The following is a 26,984-nucleotide window of genomic DNA, read 5'->3' as shown; positions in this document are numbered from 1 at the left end:
CATCAGTCCATCCTCTTAGGGAAGATGTATTCAAACAGTCTCTTGCAGGTCAAGTGCGTCTTCCTGGTGTCCTGATGGGTGGGGTGGTGGGTGGAGACCTGGGCAGGCTTTGCTGCGGAGTGTAACGGGTGTAGACGGGGTGCCCTGAAAACAATGCGTTGTCCCACCCCTGGGCCACAGACACCGTCCCCTACCCTCCCCCCTCGGGCCAAGGGGCCGTGCCCCCCTACCGCATGCCCCAGCCCATGTAGAATGAAGCGAGCCCAGACATCATTGTCGCCCCCCGCAACGGTGCATCTATGCTCCCATTTTTGCAAGAAAAATTATTTTCTTTTTCTTTTTCTTTTTTTTTTGAGACGGAGTCTCACTCTGTCCCCCAGGCTGGAGTGCAGCGGCATGATCTCGGCTCACCGCCTCCACCTCCTGGGTTCAAGCGATTCTCCTGCCTCAGCCTCCCAAGTACTGAGCAGCTGAGATTACAGGTGCGGGCCACCATGCCTGGCTATTTTTTTTGTATTTTTAGTAGAGACGGGTTTCACCATGTTGGCCAGGCTGGTCTCAAACTCCCGACCTCAGGTGATCCCCCCGCCTCGGCCTCCCAAAGTGCTGGGATTACAGGCGTGAGCCACCGCACCTGGCCAGAAAAATTATTTTCATTATTGAAAATAAAAGTAGGGGGGGCAATGAGATGTAAACCAAACTCTCCAAAGTGGTTATATCCTAGACTGGGGTTCTGGATAATTTTTACTTTCTCCTTTATAGACTCCAGATCTCTGTAGTGTTGGACTTTTGCACAATGTATACCAGAAAAAGAGGCAACATTTAAGAGTTAATGTATTTCATCTCTTTTTCCTTTTGGATTGCAGGCACACTATGCCACCTTCTGGTCATGATATGGCTACGTGTGCCTGCAGCGGGGACAAAAACCATTAAATTGTGAATAGTTACAATTTCCTCTTTGCCATGGGAGGTCAGATCCTGAGAGAGCTGTGTGTGTGCGCGTGTGTGTGTCTGTGTGTGTGTGTGTGTGTGTGTTCTGAGAAATGGTCTCACTCTGTTGTCCGGGTTGGAGCGCAGTGCAGCGGCGTATTCACAGCTCACTGCAGCCTCAACCTCCTGGGCTCAAGTGATCCTCATGCCCCACCTCCCTGTCCCCCACCATACCCGGCTGATTTTTTTTTTTTCTTTGAGACAGAGTCTTGCTCTGTCACCCAGGCTGGAGTGCAGTGGCACAATCTCAGCTCACTGCAACCTCCGCCTCTCGGGTTCAAGCGATGCTCCTGCCTCAGCCTCCCTAGTAGCTGGGACTACTCGGCTAATTTATTTTATTTTATTTTTTATGAGGCTGGAGTGCAGTGGCACCATCTCAGCTCACTGCAACCTCCGCCTCTTGGGTTCAAGCGATTCTCCTGCCTCAGCCTCACCAAGTAGCTGGGATTACAGGCGTGCACCACCACGCCCAGCTAATTTTTGTATTTTTAGTAGAGACAGGGTTTCACCATGTTGGCCAGGCTGATCTCGAACTCCTGACCTCAGGGGATCCACCCGCCTTGGCCTCCCGAAGTGTTGGGATTACAGGTGTGAGCCACTCCGCCTGGCCTGATTTTTACATTTTTTTTTTTTTTTTTTTGAGACAGAGTCTCACTCTGTCACCCAGGCTGGAGTGCAGTGGCACGATCTTGGCTCACTGCAAGCTCCACCTCCCGGGTTCATGCCATTCTCCTGTCTTAGCCTCCCAAGTAGCTGGGACTACAGGCACCTGCCACCACGCCTGGCTAATTTTTTGTATTTTTAGTACAGACGGGGTTTCACCGTGTTAGCCAGGATGGTCTCGATCTCCTGACCTTGTGATCTACCCACCTCGGCCTCCCAAAGTGCTGGGATTATAGGTGTGAGCCACCGCGCCTGGCTAATTTTTAAATTTTTTGTAGAGATGAGATCTCACTCTGTTACCCAGGCTGGTCTTGAATTCCTGGGCTCAAGCGGTCCTCCTGCCTCAATTTCAGTAGTAGCTGGGACTACAGGTGCATGCCACCACGCCTGGCTAATTAAAAAGAATTTTTTTGTAGAGACAGGATCTTGCTATGTTTTCCAGGCTAGAACGCAGTGGCACAATCATAGCTCACTGTTGCCTTGAACTCTTGGCCTCAAGTGATCCTCTAGCCTCAGCCTCCCAAAGCAGTGGGATTGTAGGCATGTGCCACTCTGGCCCGAACAGATGAGGGGAGATCATTTAAGACGGCATTGCTCAGTCTCACTAGTGGGCATACATCTCAGAGAAATCTTCACATAGACTGCAGAGGAATAAGCATGAGGTTGTTCACTGTGGCATTGTTTGTGGTAGCCAGTAGTAGTTGGAGGCAACTTACAGGTCCATTATAACTGAAATGTTGCTGCCCACTTCGAAATATTGCATGGTTGCTGTAAGTCATAGGTAAAGTGTGCACACAATGATGGGTGTTGAAAGCAGAGGGCTGAGGCCTGGCGTGCTGGCTCACGCCTGTAATCCCAGGAAACTTGGGAGGCTGAGGTTAGTGGATCACCTGAGGTCAGGAGTTTGAGACCAGCCTGGCCAACATGGTGAAACCCCATCTCTACTAAAAATATAAAAAATTAGCTGGGTGTCGTGGTGCACGTCTGCACTCCAGCCTGAGTGACAGAGTGAGACTCTGTCTCAAAAAAATTTTTAAAATAACAAATAAATAGGCCGTGCAGAGCCCAATGACGAAGTGTGTCATTAAGTAGAAATAAGTAACTCAACCTTAGCACCAGTGATTAAAAAACAGAGAACCTTTGCAGTTGTTTAGGGAAGGTGTCCCTACCTTGGCCTAGGGTGGATGTGGTGGAGGTGAAAAGTAGGTGGATTGTGTTATATGAATGAATATGTGTAAAGGATTTTGAACAGTGCCCGGTGCATAGCAAGTGCCTAACAAATGTGTTTTTATATTGCAGACACGTGGTGGATTGAATGAGGGAGGGGAGGGAAAGGGTGATGTCAGGGATAACCCCCAGGTGCTGGCTTAGGACATTGTACTAAGTAGGAGGTGGGACATGAAAACTGAGTATAGATGATTCTTTTGAGAAATGTGGATGTGGAGAAGACAGAGCAATTCCTTACATGTGGACAACACTCTAAAACACTTTAAAAGTTAATAAATACATGTTTATTGTAGAAAAATCAGAAATTAACGATAAAATTTTAAAACAGGGCAGAGACCAAAATAATTTAAAAAACAACTGTGAGCTCTACATCTCTCCTGATCAGTGACTAGGGTTGATTTTTTAAATTTTATTTATTTATTTATTTTTTGAGACAGAGTCTTGCTCTGTTGCCCAGACTGGAGTGCAGTGGCGCAATCTTGGCTCACTGCAATCTCTGCCTCCTGGGTTCAAGTAGTTCTTTCCTGCTTCAGCCTCCAGAGTAGCTGGGACTACAGGTGCGTGCCACCATGCCCAGCTAATTTTTGTATTTTTAGTAGAGACATGGTTTCATCATATTGGCCAGGCTGGTCTCAAACTCCTGACCTCGTGATCCGCCCACCTCGGCCTCCCAAAGTGCTGGGTTTACAGGCGTGAGTCACCACGCCTGGCCTAGCTAGGGCTGATATTTAACAATCCGGAAAAAGAGCCCCTGAGACCTTTACAAATGCAAAATTTGCAAAATCCCTCAAAGCATAACCTTCATAAAAGGCAGTAAGTAGAACTGCAGCTGGGTGGATGAGCATGTCATTCACTGACCTGACGCCCACAGAAAGAAATGCAAGTGTGATGGAAGAAAATGACGCATTAATTTTGGGGTTAAAATAGTTTCAGTGCTAACGCCTGAGATTCTCTAATAAACAGAAAAATACTGACGGGGCTGAGCGTGGTGGCTCATGCCTGTAATCCCAGCACTTTGGGAAGCTGAGGCAGGAGGATTGCTTGAGCCCAGGAACTCAAGACCAGCCTATGCAACATAGCAAGACCCCCATCTCTACCAAAAAAAATTTAAAAATCAGCAGAATGTGCTGGTGTGTGCTTGTAGTCCTAGCTACTCAGGAGCCCTGATGGCACCACTGCACTCCAACCTGGACAACAGAGCGAGACCCTGTCTCAAAGAGAAAAAAAAAGAAACATGTGATGGCCAGGCACTGTGCTAGGTACTAGGAATACACAGGTGAACACAAGATGATCCTAATCTCATAGGACTTGCAAGTTTATCAAATAATCAACAAATAATTACAGACATTTGTAGGTTATGTAAGAAACTTTAAGATACCAGGATGGCCTTCGATAAAATACCATTGAGGCTACATGTCCATTGCACGTCCATATCCTTAGTACTTTCCTGAGAAGATTCCCTAAAAGTGCGATTTCTGGGTCTAAAGATCTGCTTGTTTTTTGTTTGTTTGTTTGTTTTTTTGAGATGGAGTTTCCCTCTTGTCACCCAGGCTGGAGTGCAATGGTACAATCTCCAGTCACTACAACCTCCGCCTCCTGAATTCAAGCGATTCTCCAGCCTCAGCCTCCCCAGTACCTGGGATTACAGGCACCCGCCACCACGCCCGGCTGATTTTTGTATTTTTTAGTAGAGACGGGGTTTCACCATGTTGGCCAGGTTGGTTTCAAACTCCTGAACTCAGGTGATCCGCCCGCCTCAGCGTCCCAGTGTTGGGATTACAGGCGTGAGCCACCGCGCCCGGCCTGTTTTTAATTAATTTTTTAACAACAGACTTTATTTTTTAGGGCATTTTTAGGTTCACAACAAAATTGAGCAGAAAGTACAGTTTTCATATTACCCCTGCGCCCACCCACCTCCAGCAAGCAGCAATCTGTTCGCTTTCAAGTTTTATTTATTTATTTATTTATTGCATTTTGTTTTAAATAGAGTCTGGGGAAATGGGAGAAAACGCTGAAAACGCACAAGCACTTTGGTTAGTTAAATTAGGGTTCCGCCAAGAGCCGGAGCGGTGTGCCAAGTGAAAACTACATTTCCCACGGGGCAGCGGGTCACGTCACAGAGGAATGACTACGCATGCGTGCAAGGTCCTCCGCGCGCGACTACGCTCATAAAAGGAAAAAAAGCGTGTGCGGTTTTCGACGTGCCGCCAATCTTCGAACGCAGGTCTGTGATCATCCGCAGACTCCGAAAAAACGTTCGAGGAACGCGCCTGCTCCCCTCGTCGCAGTTTCCAGCCCGACGAGCTTGTTTTGTCCCAGACTCGGTAGGTGGGGACGGGCCGTGGCCTGAGACCTCCCGCGAAACGCGGAAGCGAAGGGCTGAGTCCTCCCTCCGCGCCGCGGCTCCAGACCTCCCTGAGGCGGCGCTCTAGGGGCGGTGCGCACGCGCTCTGGGCGGGAGGGGGGCGGGGCTCGTGGGGGTGGGGGCGGGAGGGGAGGGCGGGGGCGGGGCTCGGGGAGGGCGGGCCCTGCCCCCGGCCGCTCGAGGTCTGCGCGTGCGTGCTTCCATCCCGGGCGAGGGTGGGAAACAGCGACACGCTGGGCTCGGCACGGACGCAGCTTCCAGGTGGGGTGCTCGGACCCGGGTCACGAAGATGCGGACAGAGGATGGGCCCCGAACTCCAGCACTTATTTTATGATTTGCACAAAAATTTTATATATATATATATAGTTTTTAAAAAGATACACTAACAGCTCGTCGTTTGCCCAGGCTGGTCTCGAACTCGTTGGCTCAACCTCCCGCCTCGGCCTCCCAAAGTGTGGGGAGTATAGGCGTGAGCCCCCGCGCCCGGCCAAAAAATGCCCGTCTTAAGAACAACAAAACAGCCTCCTTCACCCTCGCTATCCTCCAGTTACCTCCTCCTCGGCTCCGGTTTGCAGCCAAAGGCCTTAGTCTACCCTCACTAATGCCTTTTCTCCTCCAAGTCTTGAACCCTTGAGCCTCTAGTCAGGCTTTGGTCTCCACCACTCCACTAAAAAGGCTTCTTGTCAAAGCCACCAGTGATCTCTAGGTGGCCAAATTCATTGTTAAGTTAGGTCTCAGTCCTGTAGCAGCATTTGATGCTGTGGATCACTGCCCCTCCTTGAAACACTGTTTTCATTTGGCTTGCTGAACGTTCTCTTCCTTTGCCTGTGCTCTTTCTGGCTTCTCCTCTGCTGATTCTAACCTAGGCATCATCTCACATTTTTGTTTTTATTAGAGACACATTGCCTGTTGCTCAGACTGGAGAACAGTGGTGCTATTACAGCTCACTGCAGCCTCAAACTCGTGGGCTTAAGCAGTCCTCCTAACCAAAGCCTCCCCAAATGCTGGAATTACAGGCATGAGCCACCGCAATCCCAGTTTCACATTTTAAATGTAAATACTGGCCAGGCGCAGTGGCTCATGCGTGTAATCCTAGCACTTTGGGAGGCCGAGGTGGGCAGATTGCCTGAGCTCAGGGGTTTGAGACCAGCCCGAGCAACGTGGTGAAATCCAGTCTCTTCTAAAAAAAAATAAAAATAAAAAATTAGCCGGGCGTGGTGGTGCGCGCCTGTAATCCCAGCTACTTGGGAGGCTGAGGCACAATAATCACTTAAACCCAGGAGGTGGATGCTGCAGTGAGCCAAGATCGTGCCACTGCACTCTAGCCTGGGTGACAGAGCAAGACCCTGTCTCAAAAAAGAGTTCTAGAGGTGGAAGAAAATCCACATATAAGTGGACCTGCACAATTAAAACCTGCATTGTTCGAGGGTCAACTGTATAGCTATGTTGAAAGAGATTTATTGTGGTGGATTGGGTGACACTATTATAGAGGCTGAGAAGTCCCGAGATTTGCCATCTGCAAGCTGGAAGCCCAGGAAAGCAAACCCTACGGAAACTCACAGACACACTCAAAAGTGTTTCACCAGCTATCTGGGAATCCCCTAGCCCAATCAGTTTGACACATAAAGTTAACCATCACATTTCCCTAGCTTTGTTTTTCAGTTGCCTCAATCATCATTTTACTGGTGATACTTTGAGTGTTGTCATAATAGCCTAATGGTGGATTGGCAGCTTCCACTTTTGTGATCTCTTTTACTATTGAATATGCTGAAGTCGTGACACAACTTGGAATTCAGAGGAAGAGCATAGGTTTTAGAACTTGCAGCCTTGCAGCCCCAGCTCAACTACCTATTTTTCCTGAGTTACCTAGCATAAGCTATCTGAATTTCAGTTTCTTCACTATACTTACTATTCTGTTATCTATTTTATAGGATTGCTGTAAGGTTTAAATGAGAAACACTGGCATAAGTTGCAATACAGAGGCATGAAGGAAAAAAATTGTCTTCTCTTCTTAATGTCTCTTTAACCAATTGATGAATATAGATTCTATTTATTTATTTATTTTTGAGATGGAGTCTCGCTCTGTCACCCAGGCCAGAGTATAGTGGTGCAATGTCGGCTCACTGCAACCTCTGCCTTCCGGGTTCAAGTGATTCTCCTGCCTCAGCCTCCTGCGTAGCTGGGATTACAAGCATGCACCACCATGCCTGGCTAATTTTTTGTTCGTTTGTTTTGAGATGGAGTTTCGCTCTTTGTTGCCCAGGCTGGATTGCAATGGCGCAATCATGGCTCACTGCAACCTCCGCCTTCCGGTTTCAAGCGATTCTCCTGCCTCAGCCTTCCAAGTAGCTGTGATTACAGGCATGCGCCACCACACCCGATTAATTTTGTATTTTTAGTAGAGACAGGGTTTCACCATGTTGGCCAGGCTGGTCTTGAACTCCTAATCTTAGTTGATCTGCCGGCCTTGGCCTCCCAAAGTGCTGGGATTACAGGTGTGAGCCATTGCGCCCAACCTACTTATGTTTTTTTTAGAAACAAGGTCTTACTCTGTCACCCAGGCTGGAGCCTAGTGGTGCCATTATAGCTCATTATTCCCAAATTCCTGGGCTCAAGTGATCCTCCTGCCATAGCCTCCTGAGTAGCTAGGACTACACATGTGCACCACCCTGCCCAGCTAATTATTTTATTTTGTTTTTGTAGAGACAGGGCCTCCGTGTCTTGCCCAGGATGGTCCTGAACTCCTGACTTCAAGTGATCCTCCCATTTCGGCCTCCCAAAATGCTGGGATTACGGTCATGAGCCACTGCACCCAGTTTGCAGATTCTCATTGCTAGTGACTGGGTTGAGAGTGTGGGATGTGAGTGTGGGGTATTAGGTTCCTCTTTCCCTTTGACCCAGAACAAAGCTCTTACTGTTTTAAGCCCTGTGGGATTAATCTTAGAGTGGCTTAAGTGTAGGATATTTGGATTTGTTTATTTGAGGCCTTGGATGCTATTATAGTAAAAGGGCCAGCAATTTTAGGCTGGGTATTAGTGGTTAACATATGCTTCTACCCTGCAGCCTTTGTCCCTCAGAATTGGCTATCTCTTCAGACCGTGCTTAATGAAAGTTCTTATTAGTCAAGCTAGTCAGTTGCAGATAACAAAAAGCTACTCTGACTAGCCTAAGCATGAAAGGGGTGTTTGTTGACTCTGTGATATTGTAAAATATATATCTGGTTTGTATCCCAGTTTGGAGCTTCCTGGAGGGTGGCGTGCCCAGGGGGGGTATGGAAGCTCTTCGCTCCTTCCCACATGCTTTGCCCTGTGCACCTCTTCCTTCATCTGTATCCATTGTGACATCCTTTATAATAAGCCAGTAAACCTAAGTGTTTCCCTGAGTGCTGAGAGCTGCTCCTGCAAATTAATGGAACCCAAGGAGGGAGTCATGGAAACGCTGATTTATAGTCAGTTGGTCAGAAGCACAAATAAAGCAACTGGGGGCTTGTGACTGGCATTGAGAATTGGGGGGACATGCTCGTGGGACTGAGCCCTCAACCTGTGGGGTTTGACACTCTGTCTGGGTGGATAGTGTTGGAAATAAACTGAATTAGAGGACATCCAGCGTGTATCCACTGCAGACTCAATGGATTGATTGGTGTTGGGGAAAATCTCCACACATTTGGCCACGGAAATCTTATGTGTTGATTATCGTATATTGTGACAGCAAAGGAGAAAGTTTTGTTTTTTCCTCACAGACTGTAGCTGAAGAGTCCTGGAGTAAATCAGTTTCAGATGGGACTCTATCCAGAAGCCTAAATTATGTCACCAGTATTTTCTGTTTTTCTTTCTCTGTTTTTTTTTTTTTTTTTTAGAGACGGGGTCTTGCTGTGTTTCCCAGGCTGGTCTTGAACTTCAGGCCTCAAGAGATCCTCCTGCCTCAGCCTCCTGAAAGCTGGGACTACAGGAGTCCACCACCACACCTGGGTACTTTTTTTTTTTTTTTGAGACGGAGTCTCGCTGTGTCGCCAGGCTGGAGTGCAATGGCGCAGTCTCGACTCACTGCGACCTCCACCTCCCGGGTTCAAGTGATTCTCCTGCCTCAGCCTCCCAAGTAGCTGGGACTACAGGCATGCACCACCATGCCCAGCTAATTTTTTTTTTTTTTTTTTTTTGTATTTTTAGTAGAGATGGGGTTTCACCATGTTGGCCAGGCTGGTCTGGACCTCTTGACCTCATGATCCACCCGCCTCGGCCTTCCAAAGTGCTGGGATTACAGGTGTGAGCCACCACGCCTGGCTGCACACCTGGGTACTTTTTATTTTTGGTAGAGATAGAGCCTGGCTATGTTGACAAGTCTGGTCTCAAACTCCTGGGCTCAAGCAATCCTCTGTACTTGGCCTTCCAAGGTGTTGGGATTACAGGCATGAGGCACTGCGACCCGCCTGTTTATTGGTTTTGTTAAATGCCTTGTCATGAGGCATTAAAAAGCCCATGATGGAAAGAAGATAGCCCCAGAGAAGGGATTCCAAATTCTTCACAAATTCTTCAACAGATGAGTGGATTAAAAACGAGATCTATCCATAGAATGGAATGTTATTTAACCATAAAAAGGAATGAAGTTACTGATACATGCTGTGACATTGATGACCTTTGGAAACATGCTAAGTGAAAGAAGCAAGTCACATAAGGTCACAGTACGATTCTATTTATATGAAATGTCTAGAATAGGCAAATCTACAAATATGAATTAGAATAATGGCTGCCAGTGACTGAGAGGAGAAGGGGGTGGGGAATGACTGCTAATGAGTATAAGGTTTTAAGGAGAGTTGGTGAAAATGTTCTAAAATTAGATAATGGTGATATTTGCACAACCTTGTGACTAATGTAATTGCACAACCTTGTGACTAACGTAACACTGAATTGCACACTTTAAAAAAGTGAATTGGGGTGGGTGCGGTGGCTCACATTTTTAATCCCAGCACATTTTGGGAGGCTGAAGCAGGAAGATAGCTTGAGCCCAGTAGTTTGAGACCAGCCTGAGCAATATGATGAGACCTCATCTCAACAGAAAATTATAAAATTAGCTGGGCGTGGTGGTGCACACCTGTAGTCCCAGCCACTTGGGAGGCTGGGGCAGGAGGATTGACTGAGCCAAAGAAGTCAAGGCTGCAGTGAGCTGTAATTACACCACTTCACTCCAGCCTGGGCAATGAGAGTGAGACCCTGTCTCAAATAAATAGATAGAGAGATAGAGAATTGTATGGCATGCAAATTATCTTCATTAAGCTGTTTTTGTTGTTGTTGTTGTTGTTTTGAGACAGAATCTCACTCTGTCACCCAGACTGGAGTGCAGTGGTGCGATTTTGGGTCACTTTAACCTCCGCCTCCCGGATTCAAGTGATTCTTGTGCCTCAGCTTCTCAAGTAGCTGGGATTACAGGTGTGTGCCACCATACCCAGCTAATCTTTGTACTTTTTTAGTAGAGACAGTGTTGGCCAGGCTGGTCTCGAATTCCTGGCCTCAAGTGATCTGCCCACCTTGGCCTCCAAAAGTGCTGGGATTACAGGTGTGAGCCACCGCACCCGGCCCATTAAGCTGTTATTTTAAAAAGTCTGCCTAAACCTCTGAACTAGACAAACATGGGGCACATTCCAAGCAACTTAGCCAAGTTTAAAAGATCAGTACAGATTTCAGCTGATGCTTGCCTCAGGGAAGCTAGATTTGGAGTTTGAGTTCAGCTGTGATTAACTGCATGTTAACAGAAACAAAACACCAAATTCTCAAGAACATAACAGAATCCAGAGTCTACAACACATCATCTACAATGTCCAGGATATAATCCAAAATTCTTAGACACAAGAAATGGCCTGGGCATGGTGTCTTATGCCTGTAAACCCAGCACAGCACTTTGGGAGGCTGAGGCAGGCAGATCACTTGAGGACAGGAGTTTGAGACCAGCCTGGCCAACATAGCAAAACCCCTTCTCTACTAAAAGTACAAAAAAATTAGCTAGGCGTGGTGGTACACAGGAGGCTCAGGAGGCTAAGGCACAAGAATTGTTTGAACCCAGGAAGTGGAGGTTGAGCTGAGATCGTGCCACCACTCCAGCCTGGGCAACAGAGCAAGACTCTGACTCAAAAAAAAAAAAAACCAAAAAACAAAAAACGAAAATTTTAAAATATATTTTTACAAAACAGGAAAATATGATCTGTGTTCACAAAAAAAGGCAATGAATGGGCCCGGCGCAGTGGCTCACGCCTGTAATCCCAGCACTTTGGGAGGCCGAGGTGGGTGGATCACGAGGTCAGGAGTTCGAGACCAGCCTGACCAACATGGTGAAACCCCATCTCTACTAAAAATACAAAAATTAGCTGGACATGGTTTCGCACACCTGTAATCCCAGCTACTTAGGAAGCTGAGGCAGGAGAATTGCTTGAACCTGGGAGGAAGAGATTGCAGTGAGCCGAGATTACACCATTGCACTCCAGCTTGGGCAACAGAGCGAGACTCTGTCTCAAGAAAAAAAAAAAAAAAAAAAAGGAATGAAAATTTTAAAATATATTTTTACAAAACAGGAAAATGTGATCTGTGTTTACAAAAAAAGGCAATGAACGGGCCCGGCGCAGTGGCTCACGCCGGTAATCCCAGCACTTTGGGAGGCCGAGGCAGGCTGATCACGAGGTCAGCAGATCGAGACCATCCTGGCTAACATGGTGAAACCCCATCTCTGCTAAAAATACAAAAAATTAGCTGGGCGTGGTGGCGGGGGCCTGTAGTCCCAGCTACTCGGGAGGCTGAGGCAGGAGAATGGCATGAACCTGGGAGGCGGAGCTTGCAGTGAGCTGAGATCGCACCACTGCACTCCAGCCTGGGTGACAGAGCAAGACTCTGTCTCAAAAAAAAAAAAAAAAGGCAATCAACGAAGATCAACCCCAAGAGGACCCAGATGTTGGTATCAACTGACAAGAATTCTAAAAGAGAATCAAAATAATTAGTTAAAATAAATTTTTTAAAAAATTTAAAGCAGTTATTAAAACTTTGTCAGGCCAGGTGTGGTGGCTCACACCTATAATCCCAACAATTTGGGAGGCTGAGTCGGGAGGATCACCTGAGCCCAGGAGTTAAAGACCAGCCTGGGCAACATAGTGAGACCCCATCTCTACAAAAAGTTTAAAAATTAGCTGGACAGGCACAGTGCTCACGCCTGTAATCCCAGTACTTTTTGGGAGGCTGAGGCAGGCAGATCACCTGAGGTCAAGAGTTGGAGACCAGCCTGGCCAACATGGTTAAACCCTGTCTCTACTAAAAATACAAAAATTAGCTGGGTGCGGTAGCTGGCACCTGCAATCCCAGCTACCTGGGAGGCTGATGCAGGAGAATTGCTTGAAACTTGGAGGTGGAGATTGCAGTGAGCCAAGATCGCACCACTGCACTCCAGCCTGGGCAACAGAGCAAGACTCCATCTCTAAAAACAAAAAACAAAAAAACACAAAAGGTGCAGGGGAAAGAAAGAAAGAAAAGATGTGGCCTTCTAAGTCAGTGGGAATATGAGCATGCTAGGAGCCAAAAAGTTTAGGGTACTGGGCGTTACCTCAGCATTCCTAAGAATGCTTGAAACCTTGCTGGAATTGCTGAGCCTCTCACGGTTTGGGACAGTTTTGTTTACATGATAGAATTGTGATAAGATTAGCTGGCACCCTCGGACTCTGATAAAACCAGCCACTTGGCCTGGAAGTGCAGTGTCCCCTCATCTGGCCTTCCAATTCGTTATGGTTCCAACCCCAGGGCCTCATTCCCACTTACTTTGCACCAGCAGGCTTGGCATTTGTTCTCAGAAGGTCACAGAAACCTTTGCTTCTACTTAGAACATGTTTCCTGGGGAAGTTTAGACTTATGACTGACCAGATCCAGAGATAGCAGCACTTTGATGTAAAATCATAGGAAGAGCTTGTTCTCTCAGACAAGCCACTACCCAGTAGGCAAAGCTCAAACAAGAGAGCCCTTAAATGGTGTGGTCTTTGGCCATCGCGGGGTTATTCCTAGGTTTGGCAAGCGTCAGCATTTCTTTTGCTTGTGGCGATTGGCTCTTTTGCTCAGTGTAACAGCAGAGCCCTGACCTCCAGATGAGAAGGGCCGCTAGCATTCACTAAGTGCATGCTCTGGGCCAGCCACTGCCTAGGACCTTTCTTAGGTATTTGATCATCAAGTAGGTGCTCTTGTTTTAATTTTATTGAGACCCAGAAAGGTTAAATAATTCATCCAGGGTGAGTGTGAGGCTTTATGAGAGCTTTATGAGAGCTTTGCAGTTGTTCTCTCCCTTCCCCCTGCTTGGACTGTTCCTGGAACATGAAGGTCCAGTTCCTTTCCCTGATGGCTGTATGGCAGGTGGCGTACTTCATTTCTTTGTGGGAAATTATACTTGTATTGATGCTGGGCATGCTGCTCGCCTCTTCAGTGTTTTCCCAAGTAAGGTCTGACAAATGGGGATCCAAGCCCTCCTGTATTTCAGGCTTTATTTTGGGTACCAAGATGCAAAGACAATCCATTAAGACAGTTCTTGGCCGCTCATGGTGACTCATGCCCGTCATCCCAGAACTTTAAGGAGGCTGAGGTGGGAGGATTGCCTGCGCCCAGGAGTTTGAGATCATCCTGGGCAACAAGGCAAGACCTCATCTCTAGAAAAATATTTAAAAATTAGCTGGGTGTGATGGTACATGCCTATAGTCTCAGCTACTTGGGAGGCTGAGGTGGGAGGATCACTTGAGCCTGGGAGGTGCAGGCTACAGGGAGCCGAGATTGGGCCACTGCACTCCAGCTTGGGTGACAGAGTGAGACCCTGTCTCAAAAAAAAAAAAAAAAAAAAAAGACTTAGTTCTTCTACTTTTAAGGGGCTTGAAGTCTGAGAAGTAGACTCTTCCACACATAGAAAGCAGTCTTAAAAGGGTGTGTGTGCTCTGATTGTGGTTATATAACATTTACAGAAGGTGGATACAGAATGAAAATCACTTGAGGTTGTTGGGATTTGCTTTAAAACATCCTTTAATGTTGCATTTTTCTTTCATCTTAATTAGGGGAAAAAGGGAGATAATTGGAAACAGGGGTGACCAGAGTGCTCTGGGGAGGCAGAGGTTCTGTAATAACTGTTGGTAGCCAAGGAGGCCACAAAGAAGAGAGGGTGTTTGCGTGGTAAGTGTGTGTTGCCATTCGCCAGATACGTGCCAGAGGCAAGGGGCATCAAGGCAGTGGGCATAGTTAGATGGTCCACTTTGAAAGTTCGTGGCTGATGGGATCCAGGGATAGCAAGAGCTTATTGTGAAATTACAAAATGAGGTGGTTCTGCCAGGCTAGGCACTACCCAGTAGGCACAGTGATCTTCCAGACCACGTGGTCAGCTGTCTCCCTGAAAGTTTCAACCTCTGTGTGTTGTGTGTCTATCTGTGTGTCTTTGTCAGCAAAAGCTTTTATGAGATACACACCATTTTTTCTTGTTATATGTACATGGGATATCTTTAAAGGAAAACCCAAGAAACAACTAGTTGCCTGTAGCGATAGGAGATTTCGTTGTATTTCAAAAATAATCTGAATTTTTTTACTACATGCATATATTGTTTACTCAGTTTTGTGTGTGTGTGTTTTTCTAGAGAAACAGACTCTTTTTTTTTTTTTTTTTTTGAGACAGAGTCTTGCTCTGTCACCCAGGCTGGAGCTGCAGTGGCGTAATCTCGGCTCACTGCAACCTCCGCCTCCTGGGTTCAAGCGATTCTCCTGCCTCAGCCTCGTGAGTAGCTGGGATTGCAGGCGTTCCTGAGTAGCTGGGACTACAGGCGCACACCACCACACCTGGCTAATTTTTGTATTTTTAGTAGAGACAGGGTTTTGCCATGTTAGCCAGGCTGGTCTTGAACTCCTGACCTCAGGTGATCTGCCCGCCTCGGCCTCCCAAAGTGCTGGGATTAGAGGCTTAAGCCACCGCGCCTGGCCAAGAGAAACAGACTTTATGAACAACCACATGAGACAGTGAGACAGGTGATGAGGGCCTAAACTAAAACAATGACAAGCGTGGTGGGAGAGAGGGGGCTGGATTCCCAGCTTGGGAAGCCAGCTGTGCAGCAATGCTGTTAACCAGCATCTAGAAGGCAGAGCAGTGCGGGACTGGAAGTGTGAGCATCTGCGGGTGCATCTCAGTGGGATTATTCAGGGGGCAGTTGGAAGTCTGAATTGGGAGCCTTGAGAGGTCAGGGTTGGTGACACTGATTTGGAAGTTTAGCCTGAAGCTGATGAGAATGCTTAGGGAGTGCTTAGAGAATGAGAAGAGGATCCCGGAGCGATCTTCCACCGGGTTAGAGAAGGAGGCGGCAACAAACCAGAATGGTGGTTAGAGACACTGGGGAGCGTGGAGGCCTGGTGTGTTAGCGTTCTCCAGAGGGACAGAACTCTGTGTATATATATATATATATGCACACACCCACACACACACACATATGAGTTTATTAGGGAGAATTGCCTCACACGATTACAAGGTGAAATCCCATGATAGGCCATCAGCAAGCTGAGGAAAGAGAGAAGCTGGTAGCATAATTCAGTCCAAGTCTGCCAGCCTTAAAACCAGGGAAGCCAGCAGTGCAGCTGTCAGTCTGAGGCCTAAGGCCTGAGAGCCCCTGAGAGGTGTAAGTCTCAGAGTCTAAAGGCCAAAGAACCTGGAGTCTGATGTCCAAGGGCAAGGGGAGAGGAGGCCAAGTGTCCGGCGTGACACAGAACAGAGCCAGCATGCGGACTCAGCAAGCTGCTGGTCCCCCTTCTTCCGCCTGCTTTGTGCCAGCCACACTGGCAGCCAACTGGACGGTGCCCACCCATATGGAGGGTGGGTCTTCCTCTCCTAGTCCACTGACAAATGTCAGCCTCTTCTGGCAACACCCTCACAGACACACCCAGGAACAGCGCTTCACCAGCCATCTAGGCATCCCTCAATCCAGACAAGTTGTTACCTAGGATTAACCATCACACCTGGAAATCTAGAGAGTGGAGCTTTGAGGTGCAGTATGTAAGCAGGTGTGCAGTGCAGCAGAAAGGTCCAGGAGCTGCCAGGTGCTCCCTGGGAGCTGAGGGTGGGCTGAGGCGTGAATGGGAGAAGTGACGATGGTAGGTATGGTACTTTTTTGTTTTTTATTTTGAGACGGAGTCTCACTCTGTCACCCAGGCTGGAGTGCAATGGCACGATTTTGGCTCACTGTAACCTCCTCCTGGGTTCCTGCAATTCTCCTGCCTCAGCCTCTAGAGTAGCTGGGACTACAGGCACCCGCCACCACACCTGGCTAATTTTTGTAATTTTAGTAGAGATGGGGTTTCACTATGTTGGTCTCAAACTCCTGACCTCGTGATCCACCCGCCTCGGCCTCCCAAAGTGCTGGGATTACAGACGTGAGCCACCGCGCCCGGCCGGGTATGGTAGTTTTATGGTGAAGGAAAGGATAGTGATTCAGTCAGCATTTATTGAGAACCCAGTGTGCCAGGCTCTCTGCTAGGTATGGAGAGTAAAGTGATCCCTATCCTCAAAGACTGGACAAACTAGGGGAGGAGACAAATATATACAAAGAAGATTTGAATGTGATTTGGTAGGTACAGTGCTAGAAAGAGGGTCTTGGGGGCCGGGCACGGTGGCTCACGCCTGTAATCCCAGCACTTTGGGAGGCTGAGGTGGGCAGATCACGAGGTTAGGAGATCGAGACCATCCTGGCTAACACGGTGAAACCCCGTCTCTACTAAAAATACAAAAAAATTAGCCAGGCGTGGTGGCGGGCGCCTGTAGTCCCAGCTACTCAGGAGGCTGAGGTGGGAGAATGGCATGAACCCGGGAGGCAGAGCTTGCAGTGAGCCAAGATCGCGCCACTGCACTCCAGCCTGGGCGACAGATCAAGACTCTGTCTCAAAAAAAAAAAAAAAGAAAAAGAAAAAGAAAGAGGGTCTTAGGGGAACAGAAAGGCAACTTAACCCTGCCTAGGAGACTGGGAGTTTCAGTTTGTGATCAGTGGAGGAGGTGACTTGGTGCTAAGCTAGATCTTAAAGATTAAGTAATTAACTGAGAGGATTAGGAGTGATCTGGATGTCCCAGATAGAGGGAACAGTGTGAACACAGGGCAGGCATGGAGATAAGAAATTATGTGGGGCTGGGCGTGGCGGCTCACATCTGTAATCCCAACACTTTTCAGAGCCAAGGCGGGCAAATCACTTTGGGCTCAGGAGTTCAAGACCAGCCTGGGCAACATGGTGAAACCTCATCTCTACAAAAATTACCTGGGCGTGGTGGTACACACCTGTAGTCCCAGCTACTCAGGAGGCTGAGCCTGGAGAGAGAATTGCTTGAGCCTGGGAAGCAGAGGTTGCAGTGAGTCAAGATTGCACCACTGCATACTAGCCTGGGCAACAGAGTGAGACCCCATCTCAGCCTCCCAAGTAGCTGGGATTACAGGCGTGCACCACCACACCCAGATACTTTTTTTGTATTTTTAGTAGAGACCAGGTTTCACCATGTTGGCCAGGCTGGTCTCAAACTCCTGACCTCAGGTGATCTATCCGCCTTGGCCTCCCAAACTGCTGCAATTACAGGGGTGAGCCACCGTACCCCACCAGTTAATTGGCTTTTAAAGTACATTCAATTATAAAATCATTACCATAATCCAATTTTAGAATATTTTCTGGACACACTGATTTTTTCATTTTCTTGACTTTTAAAAATATTATTTTTTAAGGCTTTAACTTCAATATGATTTTTTAAATATTACTTTTATTATGGAAAATTTCTAGCCATAGAGAAGTAGAAGTGTGTAAGAAATATCCATGTTGAGCATAGTAATTTGGGGTCTTTTCTGGATAGAGATGTTCAACCAGTGAGTGAGTATCTTAGTTCATTTGGGTTGCTGTAACAAAATACCTTAGGCTGGATATTTGTAAACAACAGAAACATATTGCTCATAGTTTTGAAGGTGCCATCTTTGAAGCACAGAGCAAGCCCTCACCAGATGCCGAATCTGCTGGCACCATGATCATGGACTTCCTAGCCTCTAGAGCAATGCATTTCTGTTGTTTATACATTACCTAGTCTAAAATATTTTGTTAAAGCAGCCAAATGGATTAAGACAAATTGGTACCAGAAGTGGGGTGCTGCTATAACAAATACCTGAAGATATGGAAGCAGCTTTGGAACTGGGTAGTGGGTAGAGACTGAGTTTTGACGTTCATACTAGAAAAGGTTTACATTGTCATGAACAAATCATTAAGCACAGGTGTGGTAAGGGCACAGGAGGAGAGCTGTAGAGAAAGCCTCGGTCTTCTTAGAGATGCCCTAAGAGGGCATTAACAGAATGTTGGTAGAAATATGGATGGTAAAGGCCATTCTGATGAGATCTCAGATGGAAATGAGGAGCATGTTAGTGGAAACTGGGGGAAAGGTGATCTTTGTTATAAAGTGGCAAAGAACTTGGCTGATTTGGGTTTCTGCCTGTTGACCTAAAGGAACAAGCCTAGGCAAAATTAATGTAGAGTTTATTTGGGCCAAGGTTGAGGACTGCAGCCTGGGACACACTTGTAAGTTGCCTTGGGGAGTGCTCTGTTTGGCCTTTGTTACAAGCAGATTTTTAAAGGCAAAAGGGAATGAGGAGTGGGCTCACACAAAGTTGTTTGACAGGGGCCAGGCATGTTGGCTCACGCCTGTAACCCCAGCACTTTGGGAGGCTGAGGCGGGTGGATCACCTGAGATCAGGAGTTTGAGACCAGGCTGACCAACATGGTAAAACCCCATCTCTACTAAAAATACAAAAATTAGCCAGGCATGGTGGTCGGCGCCTATAATCCCAGCTGCTCAGGAGGCTGACGCAGGAGAATTGCTTGAATCTGGGAGGTGGAGGTTGCAGTGAGCCAAGATCACGCCATTGCACTCTAGCCTGGGCAGCAAGAGCAAAACTCCATCTCAAAAAAAAAAAAAAAAAAAAAAATTGTTTGACAGGAATTCTCATTGATTTACAGAGATAACATGAATTAGTGACTGGCTATACATTGTTGAACTATAGGATATGAGAAATTACAGAAAATGCCAGTGTATGGCATTGTATAGCTACTTTGCATGAGTTAGTTTAGAGCTCACATAGCAAGTGGCTTCATGAGGTGATTGATTATTTAGCTTAAGTGTGGAGTGAGATATGACTGCTGTTGCATCTCATTGCTTCTCTGGGCTTGATAATTAAGGGGTGGTGGGGGGGGCTCACATTCTTCAGATTAAAAGTTTCTTGGCCAGGAGCAGTGGCTCACGCCTGTAATCCCAGCACTTTGGAGGCCGAGGGGGATGGATCACGAGGTCAAGAGATCAAGACCCTCCTGGCCAACATGGTGAAACCCTGTCTACTAAAAATACAAAAATTAGCGGGGCGTGGTGGTTTGTGCCTGCAATCTCAGCTACTTGGGAGGCTGAGGCAGGAGAATCGCTTGAACCCGGGAGGCAGAGGTTGTGGTGAGCTGAGATTGTGCCACTGCACTCCAGCCTGATGACAGAGTAAGACTCCATCTCAAAAAAAGAAAAAAAAAATACAAAATTAGACGGGCGTGGTGGCGTGTGCCTGTAATCCCAGCTACTTGGGAGGCTGAGGCAGGAGAATCGCTTGAACCCGGGAGGCGAAGTTTGCAGTGAGCCGAGATCGCACCATTACACTCCAGCCTGGGCAACAAGAGCGAAACTCTGTCTCAGAATAAATAAATAAAGTAAAAGAAAGAAAGAAAGAAAAATAAGAGCTTCTTTTCTTTCTTATGTCCTAGTGTTTTGTGGGAGAACTTAAGAGTGATGAAATAGAATATTTGGTGGATGAAGTCACTGAACAAAGTGGTGAGGGGGTGGCATGGCTTCTCTTGATGGCTTATAGTAAAATGTGAGAAGAGAGAAACAAACTAAATACAGAATTTAAAGCCAAAAGGAAAGCAGAACTTAAGCATTTGGAAGATTCTCAGCATGGCCACGTTGTAAAGAATGAAAAAGTAGGCTGGGCACAATGGCTTATGCCTGTAATCCTAGCACTTCAGGAGGTTGAGGCAGGTGGATCACTTGAGCTCAGGAGTTCAAGACCAGCCTGGGCAACATGGTGCAACCCTGTCTCTACAAAAAATTAGCCGGGCATGGTGGCATGTGCCTGTGGTCCCAGCTTCTCAAGAGGCTGAGGTGGGAGGATCACTTGAACCTGGGAGATTGAGGCTGCAGTGAGCTGAAATTGCACCAGTGCACTCCAGCCTGGGTGACAGAGCAAGAGCCTGTCTCAAAAAGAAAAAAAAAGAATAAATGTATTTGGAGAGAATATGAAGGGTGTGGCCAAGCCATCCTTTGATAAGGAGACTAGTATGGATGTGGAAGCCAGGTACTAATCAAGACAATGGAAGGATGACCCCGAAGGCATGTGGGGGCTGTCACCCCCATCACAGGCCCAGAAGGCCAGGGTGTTGGGGGCAGAACCATTTCAAGGCTCTGTTCCTAGCATTCTGGGGCAGTGCTCCTTGGCAGCCCGAGGTAGTTTGGCAGCATCCACATGGCGCTGTCTTTGCTGGTGCACAGAATACACAAGCTGTAGGGGCATGGCTACCCCCACCTAGATTGTAAAGGATGCCCTGAAGAGCCTTGGGCCCAGGCAGAGAACTGACACAGGGTAAGGCCCCTGCAGAAAGTCCCCATTAGGGCATTGCCTAGCAGAGCTATGGGGGTAGGGTTGCCTCTGAGACCCCAGACTGGTAGAGCCACCAGTGTGCAACTCCAGCCTGGGAGAGCCACAGGCATGCAACTCCAACAAGTGAGGGCTGTTGCATGGGCTGTGCCCAGCAAAGCTGTACAGGCAGGGCTGCCCAGAGCCCAGCAACATGTCCCTGCCAGTGTGTCCAGAAGGTAGGAGGACATAGAGTTGAAGAAGGTTGTTCAGAAACCTTGAGATTGAATGGGGTTTGCTCTGTTGGGTTTTGGACTTACCTGGGATGTATTACCCCTTTCTTCTTTGTTGTTTCTCTCTTTTAGAATGTCTGTCCTATGCCTGTCCCACCGTTGTATTTTACAAGCACATAACACGTTTGATTTCACAGGCTCACAGATGGTGGGGAATTTGCCCCAGGATGAATTGTACTTTGAGTCTCACCCATACCTGATTGATTGATTGATTTTTTTAAATTTTATTTATTTATTTATTTATTTATTTATTTATTTATTTAGAGAGCGAGAGAGTGAGTCTCACTCTGTCACCCAGGCTGGAGTGCACTGGTGGGATCTCGGCTCACTGCAACCTCCGCCTCCCAGGTTCAAGTGATTCTCCTGCCTCAGCTTCCTGAGTAGCTGAATTACAGGTGCCTGCCATCATGCCCAGCTAATTTTTGTATTTTTAATAGAGACAGGGTTTCACCATGTTGGCCAGGCTGGTCTTGAACTCCTGACCTCAAGTGATTCGCCCACCTTGGTTTCCCAGAGTGTGGGATTACAGGCATGATACACCACACCCAGCCACCCATATCTGATTTAGATGATAGATGAGACTCTGGACTTTAGACTTCTGAGTTGATGCTAGAATGAGTTTCTATTTGGGGCCATTGGGGTGGACTGAATGTATTTCAAGTAAAAAGGACATGACTTTTGGGGGTTCAGGAGCCAAATGCTGTGGTCTGAGTGTTTGTGTTCCCCTAAAATTCATATGTTGAAACTTGATCCCCAACATGGTGGGGCCTTTGGGAAGTGATTAGGCCGTGAGGGCTCCACTCTCAAGAATGGGGTTAGCGCCCTTATGAAAGAGGCCTGAGGGACTTGTGTTGCCCCTTCTGCCATGTTGAGAATGCAGTGAGAAGGCGCCATCTTTGAAGCGGAGAGTGATGCTGAATCTACTGGGGCCTGGATCTTGTACTTTCCGGCCTTCAGAACTGTGAGCAGTAAATTTTTGTTGTTGGCCAGGCATGGTGGCTCACGCCTGTAATCTCAGCACATTGGGAGGCCGAGGCAGGTGGATCACCTGAGGTCAGGAGTTCGAGACCAGCCTGGCCAACAAAGCAAAACCCTGTCTCTACTAAAAATACAAAATTAGCTGGGCATGGTGGCAGACACCTGTAATCCCAGCTACTTGGGAGGTTGAGGCAGGAGAATCGCTTGAACCAGAGAGATGGAGGTTTCAGTGAGCCAAGATCATGCCACTGCACTCCAGCCTGGCGACAGAACTAGACTCCGCCTTAAAAAAAAAAAAAAAAGATTCTGAATCTTTGGGAAGCCCTCTGGGCTGGGGATCGATTTGGGAGTCAGTACCATGTGGTTCATAGTTGATACGGTAGCTTGCAGAAGCCAAGGAAAGCCTACGCTTTCAAAAAAAGTTTGGAAGAGTCAATGTAAGGAAATCCAAAGTGGACCTAACTGTGGAGATGGGGGTCAGGGAAGGAGAGAGCTGGGGTGTGAAGTAGTGAAAATTAGAAAAGTTCTGCTAAGTCCCTGACGCTACTAATGAATGGTGATTGATTGATGAAAGCAGAGATTTCCGTTCTTGCCTGAGAGCTTCTAGTCTGTTGGGGGAGAAAAGATACACCAATAGCAGCTGGCTAGAAGGCCAGTTTCTTCTTTTTTTATTTTTATTTTTTGAGACGGAGTCTCGCACTGTTGCCCGTACTGGAGTGCAGTGGCGCGATCTTGGCTCACTGCAAGCTCTGCCTCCTGGGTTCACGCCATTCTCCTGCCTCAGCCTCCCGAGTAGCTGGGACCACAGGCACCCATCACCACGCCCGGCTAATTTTTAGTATTTTTAGCAGAGATGGGGTTTCATTGTGTTAGCCAGGATTGTCTCGATCTCCTGACCTTGTGATCCACCTGCCTCAGCCTCCCTAAGCGCTGGGATTACAGGCGTGAGCCACCGCGCCTGGCCCTTTTGTATTTTTTTTGAGACGGAGCTCTTGTTGCCCAGGCTGGAGTGCAGTGGCACGATCTCGGCTCACTGCAACATCCGCCTGCTGGGTTCAAGCAGCTCTCCTGCCTCAGCCTCCGAGTAGCTGGGATTACAGGCACCGGCCACCACGCCTGGCTAACTTTTGTATTTTCAGTAGATACAGGGTTTCACCATGTTGGCCAGGCTGGTCTCAAACTCCTGACCTCAGGTGATCCGCCTGCCTCGGCTTCCCAAAGTGCTGGTATTACAGGCATGAGCCACTGCGCCCGGTAGAAGGCCAGTTTCTGAAGGTGTGTTGCAGAGTCCATGTCAGTTCTAGGAAGAATCAAGCAAGAGAAAAGTGTGCTTCTTTAGGACTGGTCAGGCAAGCGCAGCCTTGAGCCAGAAGGGAAAGGGCTTTGCAGGTAGGAGTGGGCAGGCAGCAAGATCGTGTGTCTGAGACAGTGTAGAGGGAACAGGCCAGAAGGAATGTCAGCTGAGCCGGGGAGGTGTCGCTGGGTATGATCCAGTGCTAGAGCCTGTCTCTCGCTGCGCCTGCCTCCTCTCACACAGCCCCCTCTTCTGTCCCTGGCTTCTCAGCATGAAACTCCCCCCAGCCACGTGGTCACATTCCTCCGTGTCACTTTCCTCCATTCAGCACCCCCCATACCCCTTCCTGCTCGCTGGCCTCCCAGCCGTGCTCCCAGACAGAGTAACCTACATTTGCTTCCTGCATTTGCCTCCCCCTCCTGTGTGTTGGCTTCTGTCTCTTCCACAGAAAGTGTTTTCCCCAAGGTCCTCAGTGACTTCCTCAGCTTTGGGAGACCCCTGTGAGTCCTCTTCTGTGGCATTTGGTGCTGTTTATCATCCCTTCTGTGACTTTCTTTTGACGGACGTACAGATTGGGAGATGGCACTACACAGCTGGGAAGTGGGGGTGAGGACCTGGGGGGGTGTAAGAGATAGCCAGGCTCCAGCCCAGAGGAGGAGCTGGAGGTGGGTGGCCGGCGAACTGCCAGGAGGGAGGCCCTGAAGCCAGAGGAGAAGGAGGTAGCATCATGTCAAGATCAGTAGGCCACATCGGAAGCGGCAGAGAGGGCCCTCACGCTTCCCCTGCAGGGGCTGTTGACTCTCTTGATGAGAGACTGGTGAGGACAGAGCTAGAGAAGTGGGTTGGAAAGTGAAGTGGGGACAAGGAAGCAGCACCGGATCCCTGCACAATTTAGGGAAGAAGTTTTGCCATGAAGAGGAACAGAGGTGGGGGCCTCTAAAGGGGTTTGGAAGCTCTTTTGTGTTTTTTCAAGATGAACTCTCCTCAATCATGCTTGTTCACTGGTAGAGGAGAAAGGATTCACTGACAGTCGGAGGGGAGATGGAGTTCAGAACACAAATGAAGACTGTTTTTCCCTCTTTAGGGTGAAGGCAGAGGTGACAGGCATTGCTATACAGAGCTTGTAGTTTTGATGGTGGGAATAAAGTCTCTGGCTTCCCTTCCGAGTGAAGTAGGAACCTCAGATATCAGCTAATAGGACCCAGGCCTGGGTCTGAGGGCAGTATCAAGGATATTGAGGAGAGAGGAGGTCTGAAGTGTGCTAAGGGAAGGCTAACCGGATGACTTGGCCGCGTGGTTGCAGCACCTCTTGCTGTTTGTGACAGTGCTGTGTAAAGTAAAACCCCCTGTCCAGTGGTGGGGCTGTTAATAGGGCTCAGGTGCGGGCATGTGCAAGGCGGGCCATTGGTTTTGTTACGGGTGGAAGGTATCTGAGTTACCAGCAGCAAATCTGTACGGATTTGCAGCAATCTCGCTTCTTGCCTGTTAAGAATTCGACTCGGGCACAAGGCAGGAAAAGACCGAGGCAAGTTTCAGAGCAGGAGTGGAAGTTCATTAAGAAGCTTTGGAACAGGAAAGAAAGGAGAAGTACACTTGAAGGAGACCCACGTGGGTGCTGAGGTCCAGTGCGGTGTTTAACCTTGATCCTAGGACATTCTAGGACCAAGGCTGGCCCTTTTCCCATGATTCTTCCCTCACGGCGAGCTGCCCGCATGCACAGTGTGCTCCTTACCCTTGGGAGGTGGGCACACACACAGTGTAGGAAGTTGTACGGATGCCCATCTGAGGCTTTCTTCCCTGTTCTGGTGATGTGCCCTGGGAGGCCATGCTCTGCCATTTGGTCTCTTAATGTGCATGCTCAGGAAGGTGCGTCTCCTTGGTGTCTGCATTCAATTAACACTTTAGTGCATCAAGTGTGGACCGTCAGGAAATGGCCTCTCCCTGGCACCTAGTGGGTGGGGGAGAGCCCTCTCCTGCCCTGCTCCTGCCTGTCCAACTCCCTATAACAGTTTCAGCCAGGATTCCTGCTTTAGCAGGAGAGAATAACCCTTTCTATGCCAAGCCACACCTTCCCTGATCTGGCCACTGAGCTTGCATCTTCTGTCCACACCTTCACTTTCTTTGTTATGGCTCACTGGGGTTCTTTCCTTTTTCCTCACTTAGCAGATAGTCTCTAACCTCATCAGTTCCCAAGACTTTAGCAACAGCCTGCATGCTGATCATGCTCAGATTTATCCACTTCCAATCTGTGATCTAAACTCCACTTTTATTCTTTTGTGTGGTTTTAACTAATGCAACTAGGGAGACTAAAGCAACTTCATCCTGGATTCTAATTCACCGTGTTCACTTCTGATTAATTCCAGTTCTGGAAAGCACTCCAAGATTTCCAGTTTGTCTATTGTTCGCTGTGTAAGAGTACATACTTACCATAAATCCTGCCATGGGGTCACACCATCTTGATGTTATCATACTTCAGTTGTCCAGTGCATCCCTTCTGAACCACCCTTTCCCTATGGTATACAAGCCCTGGGGGTACTGGCACCAGGATCCACCATCTGGCTTCACCACCACCTGAGACACAGATGTAGCTTCTGTTCCTAGGTCTCTAAATGTTTCTAAGGGGATATGTTCTTCTCTATATGACAATGCATTGTGTAAAGCTGTGGTGGTAAAAACAGTGTCGTACATGTGGGACAACACAGATCAATATCACAAGCAGCTAAAAGAAAAAGAAATTGGTCTTCATAAAAATTAAAAACATGTGCTTCCAAGGACACAACTCAAGACAACTGGCTGGACACGGTGGCTCACACCTATAAGCCCAGCACTTTAGGAGGCCAAGGCGGGTGGATCACTTGAGGTTGAGAGTTTGAGACCAGCCTGGTCAACATGGTGAAACCCTGTCTCTACTAAAAGAAATACAAAAATTAGCTGGGCTTTGTGGTGCGTGCCTTGTAATCCCAGCTACTCAGGAGGCTGAGGCAGGAAAATTGCTTGAAGCCGGGAGGCAGAGGTTGCAGTGAGCTGAGATTGAGTCACTGCACTCCAGCTTGGGTGGCAGAGTGAGACTCCGTCTCAAAACAAACAAGCAAACAAAAAAGACAAATAACCAAACTTTAAAATGGTAATATATACAGATGGCCAACAGCATATGAAAAGATACTCAATGCCATTAACCGTTAGGGAAACACAAATCAAAACCACAATGAGACTCTACTTCAGACTCACTAGGATGGCTGTAATCAAAAAGAGAGAGGCCAGGCATGGTGGCTCACACGTGTAATCCCAGCATTTTGGGAGACCAAGGCAGGAGGATTGGTTGAGCTCAGGAATTCGACAGCAGCCTGGGCAACATAGTGTGACCCTGCCTCTGCCAAAAATAAAAATGACAGAGAGAGACAATAGCATGTGTTGGCGCAGATGCAGAGTGGGAATGCACATTGCAGGTGGGAATGTAAAATGGTCACCCAGTTGGAAACAGCATGCGGCTTCTCAGAAGGTTAAACAGAGTTTATGTTT

At 47.9% G+C, this 26,984-nt stretch overlaps 1 protein-coding gene across 1 annotated transcript in view; it reads left to right on the top strand.

The window, feature by feature from the left end:
• Positions 1-4,936: 4,936 nt before the first annotated feature.
• The window catches only part of LOC101133975 (SAGA-associated factor 29), a 38,036-nt gene continuing 15,988 nt past the window's right edge, over positions 4,937-26,984 (top strand). The window contains exon 1 of the mRNA XM_031003139.3: positions 4,937-5,204. The gene's annotated coding sequence lies outside the window, so the exon portion shown is untranslated. The remainder of the gene's footprint in view (positions 5,205-26,984) is intronic.

Source organism: Gorilla gorilla, chromosome 18 (genome assembly GCF_029281585.2).
Source record: "Gorilla gorilla gorilla isolate KB3781 chromosome 18, NHGRI_mGorGor1-v2.1_pri, whole genome shotgun sequence".
NCBI classification, from domain to species: domain Eukaryota; kingdom Metazoa; phylum Chordata; class Mammalia; order Primates; family Hominidae; genus Gorilla; species Gorilla gorilla.
The sequence above is the reverse complement of the archived record's forward strand: the minus strand, read 5'-3'. Positions and strand labels throughout refer to the sequence as shown.